We start from the raw sequence: 17,090 nt of genomic DNA, 5'->3' as shown, positions 1-17,090 counted from the left end.
CCGTGCTGATTCTCTCTTGCCCCCTTCCCCTGGTCCCTGTTCTCTTGATGTCTCCTTCCACTTGTGATCTATTCCATATGAATGAAGGACAGTGAAACTAACTAGAATACTGATTTTTAAAGGGTACTTGAGTAATCAGAATTCTAGCAAGTTTTACTTTGTAGTTCGTAAATTAGCAATTTTAATCAGAGTGGTGATTAAGAACAAAGGGAAAACATGATATAATGCTAAAAGAGATATTGCGCCTAGGCAATATACTATTGTTCAGAACAGTATGTCCTCTCTAGGGCAATTTTGGTCTACAGATTGTCTAGATATTTGCATGTTTGTATTTAGTTGGTAGAGCAATCTTATTGTTTATTATTTACATGCCAGACATAGGTTTGGTGCTGTAAAAGAGACAATGCAAAATGGCAGGCCATTCATTGTAGAGAGTAGTGTATAATAGGGTGGCTTTGAACTACCTGTACTATTTCTGCAGCAACTGTAGCGGTAAGCACTGTCACAGCCCCACCGCTGTCTAGACCTCATCAGCTATCAAATCATTCATCCACACTGATATGCTAGGCCATGTGGACAAGCCATATATATTAAGCATTTTCCTTACAACACTCCTGGCACACATCTCCACCAATATGAATATAAGTAGTTAGAAATATGTATGGCTGTACACCCTTATGTAAAAGGAACCTGGACAAGCCATGCAGGAAGCAGTAACCATCAGACCGTCATTGCCTTGCAATACAGGAGTGATTTCTATAGTAACTGAATTTGTAAGGAAATAAGCAATGATCAGGGACCTATTCCAGTATACCCTGCATAGGTCCTTGGATTCCTTTCCAGATACCTGTTTTTGCCACCCCTGCTTTCATATAAGCAACGGGTTTTGAACCCCATTGGCATGGCTGCTTTGTGCAGTGAAAGAATCCTCGGGTGATATAGAACCACTGCTACAGCTCCGATGCCGCCCCATTACAGGAGAGTTTCCAGGAGGGAAAAGGTGTTGCTGGAATATTCTGATGCTTGGCTGCTGGAGCAGATTAGGACCAGACCCATTCCCAACTGACTCAAAGATTAGGCAACCAATCCCCTCTTCACCCCCTCTTGCCCAGAGTGTGAGCAGCCACCCACAGCTGATTTGCAGAGTTTAAGCTCTGGGAGAAAGGTGAAGAAGCAGGGACAGTGCGTGATTCAGCAGACTCAAGGCACTCCAAGTGCTGGGAGGGAGGAGGAGGAGGAGTAGGAAGTGTGGGGCTCCATTGCCTCAGTGTGCCAGAGACGTGGAGGAAGGGAGCAGAAAGGGGGTGCACAGGTTGCAGCTGGAATCCCACTGGCTGCAGACTGCCCATCACTGCCACTTACGCGGCCTACTCACTAGTCTTGCTTGCCCATCGCTGATTGAAAGCCACCAAGCACAACATTGCCAAATGGTCAGAGATCTAGTACTGTGCCGTCATTGTTTATTGTTGTGACAGGCTGAGAAGATGACATCATATTAAATGTGAGACTTTTTTCTGCCTTTTAGCATCCTGCATCCTACTTTTAACACTTAAACATAGTTTCTCTTTTATTTGAATAAATCCATGGGAATTCTTCCCTTCACTCTTTTTTTTTTTTAAAGTCTAAATCAATATGTATGTGAGAACATTCAGTCTCCTCCGAATGCAACGTTTTTTTGTTGAAGGGGACAAGGGTGTCTCTGTCCTTTGGGATATTGACTGTGAAATAGATATGAAAGAATGGTTCCCAAAATACCACATGAAATTCAATAACCAGTAGTATTGTAGGCACACTCCACTCATAGAGCAAACCTAGCTAAACTCATCAGAGGAATTCATCATATTCCCCACCAGCTTCTCTCGTATTCTTTCAGAAGAGCAGCATCAAATATATTATACAGTCCATCTTGGTCCTTCATTATCATCATCAACCACCTCCAAGGACTCAGCACTCATTGGTGTCCAATGCCTCTCTCACTATTTCCTTCCATCTTTCCCTACCCATTGTGGAGTGTCTTAGTTTCTGTAGACTACCTCCGCACCAATCTACTTTATTATCTACCCATTCTCTGTGGTTTCTGCCTCTCCTATTTGAACGGTCCATTATGGTAAATACCAGGGTCTTGATTTTTCATTCATCATTCATTTTGCAGATATGCGCAGAAAACTGTAACTTCCATTGTATAACCTTTTGCAGTAGGTTCTCTTTCGACTATATCATCCTATATAATTCCTCACTGGTGACCTTCTGCATCCATCCTGTTTTCAGGATCTTTATAAAACAACTCCTCTCGAATGCCGATATCCTTTTCTTCAAGTCTTTCATTATCACCCATGTCTCACATCTGTACAACATGCTGCTGAATCCACATCCATCTTGGCTGGACAACAGTAACTGATGTCAAGATTTTTTTCCCCTTTCCTTTATGGGAATTTACTTAACAAGGGAAATTCATCTTGTCCGGTGCCCTCTTTCAATGTAAAGACAATAATCTCAGCTGCTACTATGAAGTATCAGATTTATGCGTATGAGCCAGGATCCACAATTGTATTCCAAGATGTGCAAGTGTGTTTAGCTAGGAAATAAATGTGACCGGTATCCATTGACGATATTGGGAGTTGAGTCTCTCTCCTCAGATACATTTGTTGTAATGTTCTTGCAGGGATACATGTGGAAATAAAAGACTATGGCTGAGGGTGGGCATATATCAATAGTTCTCAATCTATTTATCATGGTGGTCTTCAGACTGAGAACCACAGCACTCTGCAAAACATCCATAGACCCCTCTGCCCAGTGCCTCCTGTCCAGAGACCCCTCCACAGAGCAGGGCCAGGAATGAAGCCCCTCATAGCCAAGAAGACCCTGCAGTACATAGTGACATGCACGTTAGCACACATCTGGGCTGCAGCTGTGTGCTAACAGTGCCACATAGAGCCCACAGAACAGGAACAACCGGCAAATACAAATACAACACAGTGGCTTGTTTAAAAAATGTATGGCGCAATTTTGTCATGAAGAACACTCCCACGTTGGAGACAGTGCAGAGTTGTGCCATTACTGAGGGAGCACCAGAATCACAGCCTCGTAGAACACTAGAAATGGAAGGGACCTCGAGAGGTCATCTAGTCCAGTCCACTGCCCTCATGGCCGGACCAAGCACCAGAAGATATTTTGCCTCAGAAAAGACGGGGCATCCTGGTTTCTGGGCCGCGACCAGTCTCTGGTCTACATCAGAGCAGTGTTGCTTTCTGTTAAGCCAACAGTCTGTGGCTGCAAGGAACTTCTGGTAGTGAGGGATTATTCGCATTGTAGGTTGCTAAGGTTACCTTGCTCCACCACAGCTACACAAAGCGGCCTTAGCTGAGCACAGGGTGTGGTCCAAAATGCCTCCTGGGGTTCTCAGGCATGCAGAAGCTATGTCCCCATGATGAGCTGCAACTTACAACCCTTGTGCAGCTGTCCAAGGGCCAGCTGTGCTCCATCTCACCACCATTCTTCCTGCCGCCTGTTAGGAAGTAGCTCCTGTGTTGCCAGGGTCACTCAGGGAGAATGGGGAAACCTTCTTGCACCCTCCCCAAATTCTGACCCTCTGAAAGGCCCAGACAGGATCTGACTTGGAATAGGAATCACTGGGTGACATTCCATGGCCTGTCTTACCTAAGAGGTCAGACTAGCTATTCACAATGGTTCCTTCCAGCCTCAAATACATGTCTTCAGTGAGAAGTAAGGGTGTGAAGTTTGAATTTAAAAAGTTTATTGATTTTGAGTTATCCAAGTACAAGGAAGAACCTGCTGTATTTGTTAAAGCATGAAAAGACTTAAAATCCCATTTAGCAATTTTTGATTTACTAAACTTTCTACCCAAATAATCTTATGGCTGAAAAGAAGCATGAGAAATTTCAGCCCAAGGGTACACTTTATTCAGGTTATAAGTACTGGATATCTAGTGCTTAGAGTATAACTGCCTTCCCCAGCCATATCCAGAGCACTGCTAACACAGTCATAAAAGGTAAAGGACAAATGTGTCATTGACTTTTAAAAAATGTTGACAGAACCATACGGCATTAGCCTGGTTTCACCAGCTTCTCTTTTGGGACACCCCACTGTATTAAACTAACCCTTCAGGGTTGGAGCCACAAACAATGTATTTCATCCAAGGTTGTAATAATCCAGTTGTACATAGAATCAAATGGCTCTGAATCATGCATGACTGTCAATTCCCGTACAAACCCCATGAGTTTTGTTTGAGGAAATACGATTTCCTCACAAATGTTAAAATCAACGCCATAAATCACATGCATGGATATCCATTTTTTATTTACATCATCAGTGAGTACAGTATTTAACATGATTTAAAACTTACACAGCATACGTATATAATATCTTTTGTATGGCAAAAAGATAAACAAAAAAAAGCCCGGTGGAAGCTCAACCCCCTACATTGTACATTAAGCTATATGGGGAAATTGGATTCCCTTAAAATCGTTTCACTTGAGGTAGCATTTTCCATAAACATAACTACAGGTTGAAACTCTCTCTTCTGGCAACATCCCTTGTCCAGCAGGACCACAGATGTTGCTCCTGGACAAGAGAGCTCCAGCTGCTGGGGGCAGGGACCCACTGGCAGACAGCTCTGGGGAGCCCCAGGGGCAGCCCCCAGACAGAGAGCCAGGTAGGGGAGCCCCTCTGCGGGGAGCTCGGCTGGGATTGGAAAGCCCCACTATGAGGAGCCCAGCCCTGGGTGGGGAGCTCTGTCAGCAGCTGGGGACAGGGAGCTGCAGTGGCCAGGAGGCGAGCCCAGAGAGCAGGCTAGCACCCTTCCCCCTGACCCACAGGACCGCCAGGAGGCCTGACCTCCCCTCATCCAACAAAACCGCTCATTTGGGACCACTCAGGTCTCGAGGGTGCCTCATGAGGGAGGTACACCCTGTAGAAAGTTAAGTGAGGAATTACTGTATCTTCTCCCATATCACTCCCTGGGCACGTGTATAACCCCACGCCATCCACCAAAGTCTCATCCTTTGTCTCACGCCTTCAAACTCAGCAATGTGAGAGCACCTTCAATAAGTGAATGAGTTCATTTCAGAAAAATCTAATTACGCCTTAAATAATCCCAAAATGTGCACTTGTGCAGACTGAGTCACCACATTGTCACCTTTGTCCTTCTTCCCCCCACATCTTCTACTCTTTTCATCACATCAGCTCTAATATCATTCAGAGTCACATAATGTTCCATTATGAGGTTTCTTGGCCTCCAAGACTTTGTTGCAGGGGTCTGCCCTTTAAGATATTTCTGTAAATCCTTATGTATATATTTTGGGCACTATACAGAACTGTGTATAAATATAGAATCTGTGGCCATGCTGCTATTGTTTGCCAAGCCTGTTGACATATTCTGATCCAAACTGAGAGTAGAGTTATCAGTATTTTTATATTGACCTAAAGCCAGCATGAGAAATACAAAAACATGCTAAAATAATACTAGACTAATACTAGAGTGCAAACTAAAGCTGACAAACACCAATAAACATACATTAAAGGCTTATACATCAGTCTGAGATGCCACTATTAGCTCAGACGTTATAGGAAATTTTACAAAAAGTTTTCAGTTACGTGCATATGGCTCATTAACTCAACGAGGTTCAGTTCAACTGGCTTTGACTGGGTGCCACTGAGGGCAACATTTGGCAGAGGATATTGAGAATGGATGGAAAACCTTTACTTTGAATTTCCTTGGTTTTTTTTTAGAAAAACTAAACTTCCTGTTTGATGTTGTTTTAATCATATATTGTATTGTTTCATTTTCTAAATAGCTGAATTAAAAGATGATTAATTATGTTTAAAACCTGCTATTGCCAATGAGTTGTACTTAGGTCTCTGTCAGATCAGACAAAGCAATTTTATTACTGTGGATTTCACATGGTACATTGATAGGATATATAAGACACTTCTACCGATACCATAATGGCTCTTTTGGACAGGATACAAATGTTAATATGAGGGTATCAAATGCTTCATTCACATATTGGATCAGTAAGTCCTTTAGACTTGATACTCTGCCAATAGAGCTGCCACAATTTATGCATTCATAAACGCTTTCACAGCGATCCTGCCTGCCCCTTTTGCACGCCTTCTGGTGTTAAAACAAGTGTGTCATTTTGGGCATGCACGGACTTGATACTGGTGTAATGACTGAGATGCCATTTCTTAATGATGGTGTTCACAGAGTAGATATAGATACAAGAACACCCGCTGCCAAGCTTTAATAACTGGATCATTTAAAAATGGCTTTCCGTAACAAAGCATCATTCCCCACAGATTGCAAAAAATGCTGGGTATTAAAAGTAGTTTGTTTTTTTTCTTGTTGCCTCCTATCCATTTCAATGTGATTTTTGCCTGAGCGAAGCCAACAGGGTTGGCTTCTGCAGCTTTGAATACAGGAGATAAAGCGTTTTAAACTCCAAAAATATACCTTTTCTCCTGGAAAACCAAAAGGAAAACATTTTTTTCTTAGGGTTTCAACCTGCAAGCTTTGCAAGCACTGATTCCCTCTCACCCAGGAAGAAACTGTGGAGTTTTGCTTCCATATGGTCTGCAGAGAGGGCCCTTGGGAAAAACACACTTGCATAGACGTGAATTCTTATACCACATTCCAAGTGAATGTAAATAAAACTATCTAAGTTATGGCTGCCTAAAAATAAGATTTGTTAACATGCCTTTAGAAATATATAATGAGACAATGAAAGCAACAGAATGAAGCAACAGACCTTGTTTAAAGGCAAACTATCTATGAGCCTGGCAACGAAAACCTACTGATATGATACTCCAACAATGGTGCAACATTTATTTACTTCGACAGTACTATTGGAGTTCTGTTTTTTTAGAGATAAAAATAGGCATGATGTTTACCAAAGTTGCATTGGTTTCAACTTAATGACACTGAATTTACATTGGTCTACCTGAGGACAGGGTCTGGCTAGCAATATCTAGCAGTTCTGTTGCCATAACATTATGCCCCAGTTCCATTTTTGTAATCTGAGTTCTCTGGACCACTTCACCCTTTTATTCAGTGACCAAGAATGATGTTCAAATATGTTATACCATAAATTGCATCACTAAAAGTGGTAATCAGTACTGTTTTTATTTTGTGCTGTTTGGCAGGGATAATTGGGTGCTAAAGGTTTGGTCACATTATATCCTCTGGCTAAAACATAATCACTTCTTGTTTTAGAAAAGGAATGTTTCATTACATGGGTGAGCCTTCCATTTGAGCAGACTTAAAGAAGTCCAAAAATTCAAGCTGTATCATAGTGGAGAAGGAATTTTATCAGGTGGGGTGATCTCATGGACCTTTCTCAGACCACTTCCTACTCAATCCAGTGGGACTTTTGCCCAAGTGAGGATTACAGGAGGAGCCACTGCACATCTGCATGCATGAGCTAAGTTTCTATTTGGTGCATATGTGTCAGTAGGACAGGTTTTGCATTAAGATAGCACTATTTGCATTTGCAACAAGTCTTTTCTCCAGAAAAATCTGTTTTGTTTACCCCTTACCCTGGAAACCTTTTAAAAAGATAAGCTTATTGGAGAAACCAGTTCATAGGCATTCATTAAAGTGAGCTGTTTGGGCACAGGTATTTTGGTTTAGTTAGTGCATGGAAACTGTGGCCACTGGCATCTGAATGCCTCTCTGGAGGGGGCAATGGCTGGTAGATCTACATAACCTAAGATCTACTAGTGCTGCACCAGTTTCCTCATTCCCCGGCTCACCTGTGTCCCAACCTCCTCCCATTTATGCAAGATATCCTGTCGAATTAGGCTGTGTGTTAGAAACTCATGGAAGTTAATATTACTGAATGTTTCCTTGTGCAGACTTTGTTATCTTGGTTAGAGGGTTTGTTGAAGATGAACATAGTGTTGCACAGCTGGACGCATGGGTTGAAGAGAATTATAAAAATACCTGGGCAAAGATGTGCAGTTTGTTGTGTTATGAAGCCATACACAGTTGCATAGTGTCACTTCCTCGCCTTTCTAAGGGAAGGATGTGGCTGAACAGCACAATTCATAAATCCACATGAAGGGAGAGGAAATATATGGACCCTGGAGATGACAGTTTTATGTGTTTGCTTTTTTTCTGAATCATCCAGGTCAATTTGAGACAAGTCTGGGTTTGGAAACTTGTAGAGTGAAAGATAAGACTTCTACTGTCTAAGTTATATTCTATCACCTTTCAAAGGGCATTCTTTTGTAGTTCTGCATGGCTCGTGTAACACCATAGACTGCCTACAGATCTGGTGCTAAACAGGCCAGATAGAAGTGCAACTCATTGGCAGTGGCTACAGGAAAACTTCAACTTGTTAGCAAGTGATGATCAGCTGGAAAACGTTGAATAACTTTTGCAGATCTCTCTCTGTGGCAAGTAACCCGTAAATCCACCCAAATAGCAGAAAGCTGGGAGTGGCTGTATTGAGAGAGGGAATGTAGTGTTGGGAGGGGGTTGCTGAGAAGCCCTGCATTGGCCTTAGTGTAAGCTGTCAAGTTGAGAGAGAGAGAGTTTGGGTTGGGTTTATTTTGTTTCACCGTGAGCTCCCTTTGTCAGTAAAATGAAACCCCAGGAAAAGGACATATTTCAATACATTATAACTTGCATGCACAGTGTTTGCAGATACATGGTGAAACCCCGGATTCACAATGCATGAAACACTGCCGCACCCCTGTGCAGTAACCCCTGGCACTCTGCAGAGAGGTAATTTTTACCTTATAAATATAGCAAATTGTAAGCATTCAACACGTTGAACGAGAGAGCATTAACAGAGTGATAAATCATCCTGGAATATTCATTCGGTCAAGTCACTTAGCTGGGAGATCATTGGCACATCACTTTTAGGAAATGATATCTTACAGAGTGGAGTGATAGGCAGAGTATTCCATCTAAGGGCTCAGAGCAGTGAGAGTAGAGGTCGTTTTGCTCAATTATTTTAAAAGAAATATTAATTATACTTTTAAATGTAATCTTAATCTTAATGGTTCTTTCCCCGTCAAACTGTCGTCTCATTCTTAATTTGGACAAGGCAAGGATTATCCTTCATTAATCTGTTTCATTCTTCTCAGCAAACTTCTTTCATGGCACACTATAAGGAACGGTGCCATTGCTGGGACTTCTTGGTAAGAAAATAATACATTGCTCAGGAGATGTATGTCCATATTCGACTGAAATCTAGAATTTTTGAAGGTACTGATTCATATTCTTCTTGATTTGTTCAGTATCTACCCATGAATGCAATTAACCAGGCACTTAACTAAAACCCAGTGTATTATATGTGACAAATAATATATCGGCTCTCAAACAACAGTTGGTAGAAAAGATAACTAAGCAAGTGTAAGACCTCTTATATGGGCCTACTGTCTAAACTTTTGTATTACTTTTTATGTTCCTTGCATCTAAGCTTTCTACTTAGACTGCTGGGGAAGCCATAGAGAGAAACTTCTGAGACAGGGATATGTCTCAGTGACTTTTTTTAAAATAAGTTTAAATGGTAAATCGCACTTTAAATATTTGGAATTGGTTTATCATTTCAGGTATAACAGTCTGCAAATGGCAGAAAAGGGCCATGGCTGTGAAAGCAAAAAAAGCTTTCAGATCTATTCCGGAGTTCACTAGTGGAACTATTCTGGTTAGAGAGTAGTCTAGGGAACCCAGGATATCTTTGCCCAAAACTGCACCACGTGATTCCCCCTTCAAACCACTTTCTGTCTGCTTTGTGGACAAGGATGTGCTCTGTCCCCTCACATCCAGGTGTTGCTGGATTGACTACCTCTGTGGCCACAAATCCTTTTGTGGGTGAGGGGGAGGAAAATACCTCCTTTTAGGTTCAGTATTCTGAGGGATATATCTTCAGATGCAATGGAGCACTTGCCACCTTTCCACTCCTCTCACCTGATCCTCCGAGCATATTCAGGCCTGAATTTGCTCCCAAAATTACCAAAGCCTTGCCTATGGCACAAGGACTATAGCAGCATAGCTGGGCTGGCGTAATGCTATAGTGTGAATGCAGACACAACCTACAGTGATAGCAGTGGGTTTTCTATCGTGGTAGGCGCAGCACCCCATAAGCACATTTAGCTACCTCAATGGAAGCATTCTGTTGACCTAATTGCATCTACATCAGGGTTTAGGTAGTGCTAGCTACAGCACTCAGGGCCCAGGGTGCCAATTTTTCATACTTCTGAGCACCACAGCTATATCGGCCTTTGGTTTAAGTGTGGACCGGCCTAAGTGTAGCCTCAGGGCTGCTCCAAGTTGTTCCAATTAGAAAAAAGTTCCCTACAGGCCATTATGCTCTCAAAGACTGTTAGCGCACAGCATGTCCCCAACCACACACATCTGCGCATCCCCGACATAATCCTTACACTAGGGGAGCTTTGGAATGACACAGAGCTAGCATAGCTGGCCTCCTAAGCTTCCCACAAAGAGCAGCAAAAGGCTAAAACTTCAGGGAAGCCTGAAATGCAAAGAAGTGGTTGTCTGCCAAAACGGGTGCGTACAAGGCTAAACTAATTGGAACACTGTCAGACCAAATTAAAACAGTGCTGATGAGCTGTTGGAAACATCTTTAAAGTATGGTGAGGGCTGTATCTGTACCTGTTATCAAAGGGGTATGCATGCCCTGTCAAAAAACCTCACAGTTTGCGTTTGCTTTTGGATCCCTAATTTTTAACGCATTCTCATAAAGTATCAATGGTTAAAAGTACCCCCTTTCATCTGCATTGGCTAAATAATTTCAACCACTTCTCTGTATTTCAACCATCTCCACAGTTATTCAGGCATTTTTGACCTTCATATTCTTTGGTTGCAATATGCACTTCTGGAGATACCTTTTGAAGACCTGTTGGAAGCTACAGCTGGTACAGAGTATAGTGGCTTCCTGCTTGCTCAGTGATTTCAATGCAATTTATTGGAAATATATTGCACCTGATTTCTGAAATCTAGGTATCAATTCACTTTGGAGAGCCACAAAAGTGTGGATTTTGCTTTATCTGTGGGGGTGGGAGGGTGTGTGGCACTTTCGTTAACAGGACCTTTGGTAATAGCTTTACATGTTTGCAGGCTGGTGTCAGAGCATTTCCAATGGTAGGCATTTGCCTCTGGAATTCACTTCCTCTTGTACTCTGGTTGTCCATCAGAACACCAAGGAAGACTCATTTTTTTCCTGAGGGGTAAGAGTGAACAGTGTAATTAGCTGTTTTCAAGGAGTGGTATTGGCAACCAGGCCATAGGAGGATGTTTGAGAACATCCACAGAGCTGTAGATATAGTCAGAGGTGCCTTGCCACCACCATATTAGTCATGACTTCATTAGGAATTACTCTGGCAGAGGTGGTGTCTCCCGAAGCCAAGAGTAGAGTTTCATTGGCTGACAAAAGGTGAGACAATAAAGTGGTCTCCTTCCTTCCCGCTTTCCACTGGAGTCAGCTGATACTCTGAAACACCTGCTCTCCCATTTACGATTGGAATCAGCAGAGTGGAGAGCGGCACAGTCTGCTTTCAAGAACCCAATCCCTTCCCCTCCACGAGCATTCTGGGGACACAATCTGAGGTCACACCATCTAGTGAGTGTTGCCCTGCCTCTTCCATAGTAAACTGCAACAGCCTCCACAGTGCATTGGAATTGCTCAGATCTCTAGGATCTATCTAGGTGAATAGGGGATTGCAGGATGCAGCCATAGTCTGACCGGTGCTCGGTAGGCTCTGGAATGAAACACCCCAAGAGGACTATCACATCATCAGTCCTAATCTAAACAACATCAGCAGCACCAAAGTGTTGGTTCCAGTTGGAATAAACTGCAGTGGGACTGCACATGTGTCTGCTCTGGCATGGCATGATAGCTTCTTAGCCCAACATGTGTGGTCTATGTATTACTACCATACAGTTTCAATCTGTGAAGATTCTGCCCTTCACTTGCATTAGAGATCATTGTATCCAGTAGCAATAACTCTCCCGCTTAAGTTAAAGGATTGCCTCCAGTTGCTGTCAATACAATATTCACTTTCATTGACAACCTGCTCCTGGGACAAGACCAGGCATATTTCACTATTAAGTGCCATTAATTGCAAGTAATGCAACTGTAGTCGTCTTGAAGACTGAGATGTCCTGTTCTGGCATTTATTAGATTTAAGCAAGCCATAGTAACACTCCAGCAGTACTGGGACTGGTGATGTACCACTTCATAAACTTTGACAGCTTCATGCTAATATGTAGCCCTTACAAAGAAGTCCCAAAACTGCTTTTCTAACCCTTACATTCCTATTGTTTAAAAGGAACCAGCATTTAGTTCCCAGTTGCATTACAGCATAAAAGTCCCATTACAATAGATTATTTTGCATACTTGTGGAAAGTACAGATTGCAGCTGGGAAAATCTTTTGTATCAAGTAATTTATTCAACCAGTTTCACTTCTTTTTCTGTTCAAAATTTCTGCAAACAGATTGCAGTTTTGTCTCTTTTATCTGTTACTCAAAATTATTCGTAGAATTTCTGCAAATATTATTTCTTCTGTAGCTTGTTTCCAAGTGGTTTATTTGTATCTGAAATTCAAGTGATTTGGACTGAAAACATAGAGCATATGATATGTTTCCGTTCCAGGACTGCATTAGCCTAACTCTTAGAATCAGGTTTCTGTTATGAATGTTGTTGTTCCCCTTTCTTAAAATACTCTGCAATGTTCACCTTGAATTTGCCATTTCTGTAATCCGTCGTGCCAATAGCAGAGCATTCACATAAAACAAATAAAGAGGAATGAACTCCACTCAAGTAAATTCATTGAAACATTTATATTTCTATAATGCACAGCAATAGAAATTGGAAAAGGTCCCTACAAGAGGTGAATGGAGGATGGGAGTGAATTCCGGAAGTTTTACCAGTAGAAAAGCTAGCATACAGATTGAGACGTGATCACAAAGCTGTTCATGCAGGTGCAATTCTTAGCTAGCTACAGTGGTATTTCTGTTTGTTACTGGAATTGCAGTAAGACCTAGAAGGCCAAGTTAAGGACCAGGACCCCTTTGTGCTAGGTACATTACAAACATGGAGCAAGATGTCCCCTCGCTGTTCTTCCTGTGGGCCTGGTGGAGAGCCACTGGAGAGGACTGATCATAAGAAAATTCTCAAAGAAACCTTTCATAGACATTATCCCCCATTGTCCTGCTGCAGGAAAGTGAGTTGATTTGGAAGAGTTATACCTATCCGTGTGAAAGTCCTGTATCCATGTAGTGACTCCTGTTCCTAATAGACAGTGCTCCCAGCCCAGCTTCACTGGAACTGCACTGACAGGGACTCTCTCTGGCCCTAGCCACCTCCGCGCTCCCTATTGGAGACTATAGAAATATGAACGCAGCCTAGACCTTTATTAATGTTGCCATGTTAGTTCCATAGAGCTGCATGAGCATACTATCCCAAGCCCTTTATTTCCCCAGCTTGCCCCCTTTTCTTGTGTGGATCCCAGACTGTGCAGCATGTGACCTGAAAGGTCTGGGAAAATATTGGGAGAAGGGAGTGTAGGAAAAAGTGTTTCTGAAGGACCATAGCACTTCCTCCGTGCAGAGAAAGAAAAAGGCGAAGGACCCTCTATGGGCAAATACTGGTGGAAACAATCTGGAACTCTTGAATATAAAACTGAAATACTGGTAGCTAGAGAAGGAACAGCTACGGTACACCTTGTCCTCTATTTTCAGTCATGAAAGGCTCAAACAAATAAACCATTCAAATGAATGTTCAGAGTTACTTTTCTGCAATATTCACCTAGTTCAAGGAAGGACACACGTTCCCATGAGCTCATCCTTTATGTAAAATAAAGCCAGACTGTTTCCATTTCATTACTTGTGAAAACTATCAAGGCAAAGGAAATATGCCTTTGAAAATCAGATGAAAATGACACTTGCTGATGCTCTGATAAATCCAGTGACCATCAAAAAAAAATGTGAAGCGTAAAGCAAACATACTGGATTGTTGGTGTATTTGTTTCTTCCTCCCTTGCGCACAAAGCACGTCAAAGGGATCGTTCCCATATTGATACAAACTTCTGCATGATGGCTATGAATACAGACATCTGCACGATGGCTATCACAGTCATGAGCCAACAGCTCTTCTTCACTGTTTTTACATCTGGTGTTTCAGTGATCACACAAGAAGGCCTCCATGGAGGCACACAGTTTAGCTTTATCCCAGGATCAGCAAGTAGCAGAATTTCATGATGGATTTTATTAGAGGGCAGGGTTAGTTTATTTATGAGGATGATAAAGCAAACCTTCCTGTCAGTTCTATCAATGTAATCCCATTTGCATGTGAGCTGGGGAAATAAAAGATCCTGGGGTAGGATGTTCATGCAGCTCTATGGATCTCACACTTATTTTTGGATAGCCAAATAAAATGAAGTTGAGTCTCATGTGTTAATATACCCAGTGGGTTTGATGATGCATTCTTCAAGTAATTCTGGATGCTATTGAGGCTGCATAGTAGTTTGATCAGGACTGAGTTAGGTTCAGATTTGTGACGTTACTGGATTTTTAAAGTGAATATGAAAGCCATCTATGTTACCATTGTATGTAATTGGCACCAAACTTTGTGCCAGGTGGCCCAGGTGAGGTGTCTAATAAAGCTGGTAATGCCCTGAATCTGTTTATGCTACTTTTATGCCTGTGCCATATTTGTATGTCAAGTTGTAGATATTGGCTATAGCTGTATTAGAACTATTTCAGTACTGAGATTCCCAGGCAGGTGATATGGGCTAAACAAAGGGAGAGATGCCTACCCATCCAATACACATCTCAGGAATGTCTGATATGCTGGCAAAACCAGTGACCAATGGCAATATGCAACAGCAGTCCACCTGCTCAGGTAATAACCCATGACCTATAGGAGAAGAAAGGAATTTTCCCTCCTCATAGAAAACTATAAGATAGGCCCTGGCAGTGAACAGGAGGGTTCCAGTAATCCTGTCTCCAGTCTCTGTGAACTAAGCCTGTGTCTCCTGAGATGCCACCCCCACTTGGGGTGTGATTTCAGAGACATTCAACAAATCAGGATATAACACCGCTGGCCTGCATCAATAGCTGTAATTGATGTATGCTGTATACCACTTTAACAATTTTTTCTCTCACACCCTGTTCTTTCTTTCTTTCTGTCTTTCTTTCTTAATAAGCTTTTAGAGTTTGGATTCTAAAGGATTGGCACAGCATGCTGTTTTGGGTAAGATCCAAGTATATATTCACCTCGGACTGTGTCTGGATCCTGTGGGGCCCAGAAGAATCTGTATGGATTTGGTGAAATAGGTTTTAATAATCTCTCACTTGAGCAAAAGGGACTGTTGTTCTGGGCATTTTGAAGCAGCTGGAGAATCTGTGGATTTGCTTGTGTAGCTTCTGGCTGGCCGGTGGGGCTGGCAGAGGTACTTTTGTGGCTGGTTTGATTTGCCTTAGTGAGAAGGAAATCGCAGCCCGAGCTGTAAACGTAAGCCCGGTTTTAAGCAAAATAACCTTGATTGGTTTTTCTCAGCTGTGCCCAGAACCCCTGTTATATTATAAGATTTTCTCCAGAAGGGCTTATTGATGGGAGGTTAAGGACTGATGAAGCTCCTTCATGTGTGAAAGTTCATACGTGAAGTGGGTTGTTCTGCCACTTAATGAATTCTAAGAAATCTATAATTAAGGTACATACAGTTGCCTTCACGTTTTCTTTTCCATTTGGCAAAGAAAAATAATATCAGTTCCAAATAAAGCACAAAAACCTACATAGAAAAATATACATAAACTTCAATATGAACACTACATCAGCTATAATTCCTTTGCTTTTCTTTTTATATTGTGGCTGTGCCAATTCGCTCAAATAAAATAAGATTATGAGAAAACTGTTACGCAGATCTTTGCTTCCAATTTGCACAATTAGAATTGAAGCTCTTTCTGAAATCAGAAAAACCATAAAAATAATGAGAAGTCCTGTGGCACCTTATAGACGAACAGATATTTTTGAGCAAAGCTTTCATCTGACCAAGTGGTTCTCTGCCCATGAAAGCTTATGCTCCAAAATATCTGTTCATCTATAAGGTGCCATAGGACTTCTCATTGTTTTTGCAGCTACAAACTCACACGGCTATCCCTCTGGACACTTGTCACCAGAAAAGCCATAGTTCATTGTTTTTGTTTTTGATTTTCATGTGGCTCTGGACTTCCTAGTTTCACCCAGAACACAGGCTGTTTTTATAAATTTTCCAGCCTGGCTACCAGGGAGTCCTGGAAGTTTTACAAGAAGATTAAAAGGCTCCTGGGTGACATCCTGGCTCAATTGTAGTCAGTGGCAGAATTCTCATTACCTTTAATGGCATCAGGATTTCACGTCATGTGCACAGACTGAACTGCAATTCAGAGAGCTAGAGATAAACAACCAAGTATCCAAATTTTCTGATTTGCGCCACCACTAATTTACATATGAGAGGCAGGCATCGTCTAGAGAGTTTAAATGTAGAACCAGGTCTGAACTTCCTGAAATTGCAGGGCTTTCGGATGGTGCAGTTGGTCTTTCACATGTCTTTTTTCCAAATATAGAAGTTCACTGGCTAATTAGCAAGATACACCAAGTAAAACATTGCAGTGTTAGGGGAGCTATGTTGTAATAGCAGTAGTAAAAGGAAGAATTACAACTTCCCTTGCACTCCATGCTGAAATTATTTATAGCTCCAGATCAAAAGACCTGCACAAGGCCAATGAAAGGCTTAATTTCTTTTCAAACTCTATTTTGAACTTTTAAGTGGGATTTATAATATCTGCACCTGGGGTGTCCCATACGTTTGCCACTTGCCACGTGTGTTGAACAGGACACAGCAGTGTGGCAATTCTGGGCTCTATGTAGCTCTTGGAGCTGCGCTCATGGAGTGCCGTCTGCCTGCTCCGCACATGTGCTCCACCACTTGCTGGGACAAGGGGGCCATGGCTCAGGCCCCTTGGCTGCAGTGAAGGCTGTGGTTCAGGCCCCTGTGTGGCTTGCAGAGCTCCTGCAGCGGTGAGGTGCTGGCCTTTGGTTTGCGTAGGGGGTGGCCAGGG

The 17,090-nt window shown here is 42.3% G+C and overlaps 1 protein-coding gene across 18 annotated transcripts in view; it reads left to right on the top strand.

Annotated features, from left to right (window-relative positions):
- Positions 1-17,090, top strand: part of RNF182 (ring finger protein 182) — a 137,861-nt gene that overhangs the window by 106,473 nt on the left and 14,298 nt on the right. The window lies entirely within an intron of this gene.

The sequence above is a fragment of the Carettochelys insculpta genome, chromosome 2 (genome assembly GCF_033958435.1).
Source record: "Carettochelys insculpta isolate YL-2023 chromosome 2, ASM3395843v1, whole genome shotgun sequence".
NCBI classification, from domain to species: domain Eukaryota; kingdom Metazoa; phylum Chordata; order Testudines; family Carettochelyidae; genus Carettochelys; species Carettochelys insculpta.
This window is presented reverse-complemented; position numbering and strand designations above follow the sequence as displayed.